The sequence below is a fragment of the Phalaenopsis equestris genome, unplaced genomic scaffold (assembly GCF_001263595.1).
Source record: "Phalaenopsis equestris unplaced genomic scaffold, ASM126359v1 Scaffold184321, whole genome shotgun sequence".
In the NCBI taxonomy this organism is placed as follows: domain Eukaryota; kingdom Viridiplantae; phylum Streptophyta; class Magnoliopsida; order Asparagales; family Orchidaceae; genus Phalaenopsis; species Phalaenopsis equestris.
The window spans coordinates 1-596 of NW_018204270.1; the positions used below are offsets into that span (position 1 = coordinate 1).

The 596-nt window shown below is 33.4% G+C and overlaps 1 long non-coding RNA gene across 1 annotated transcript; it reads left to right on the forward strand.

The window, feature by feature from the left end:
• Nucleotides 1-44: 44 nt before the first annotated feature.
• Nucleotides 45-395, forward strand: LOC110034339. The gene is made up of 2 exons (XR_002295045.1): nt 45-208; nt 305-395. It is a non-coding gene; the product is annotated as an uncharacterized LOC110034339 (long non-coding RNA).
• The last annotated feature ends 201 nt before the right edge of the window (nt 396-596 follow it).

Genomic DNA, 596 nt, shown 5'->3' on the forward strand with positions numbered 1-596 from the left:
TTATTATTATTATTATTATGATTACGAAATTCTACAGGTTAAGAATCTCTTATTACTCAGGTTGTTCTTTTGGATTTTACTTCATCTATTCACATGGAATTCTTGTGGTGAACAGGGAAGAACTAAACGTATTTTCAGGAGAGATAGTCCGCTTTGGAAATCGGTGTAAAGATCCTCAGTGGCACAATCTCGATCGCTATTTTGAGAAGTAAAATTAATTCTCTACAGTTTTTACATCATAACTTCAGTAATCTGCAAATTTATCTAATTTTATGTTTCTTCTTCTTTTGGTTATTGATGTTAGGCATGGTTTAGAACGAATATTTCAACCACAGTTAAAGCAAGATGTGGATACAGTCATGCAGCAGTTGATGACAATGGCTCAGTACACAGCTGTAAGAGTCGTAAGAAGACCTATGAATATATTTGGATGTCTCGAAATCTTGATTCTTCATTGTCCTGATTTGTTAATGTGTTGATGCGGTTCTCAATGAACGTATACTGTTTAAACTAATTACTCTTATCTTTACACTCAAATAGGATTGATAAAAGATGTGCTAGGACTGCTAGCTCAGATGTTTAATTTCAGTTTCTTG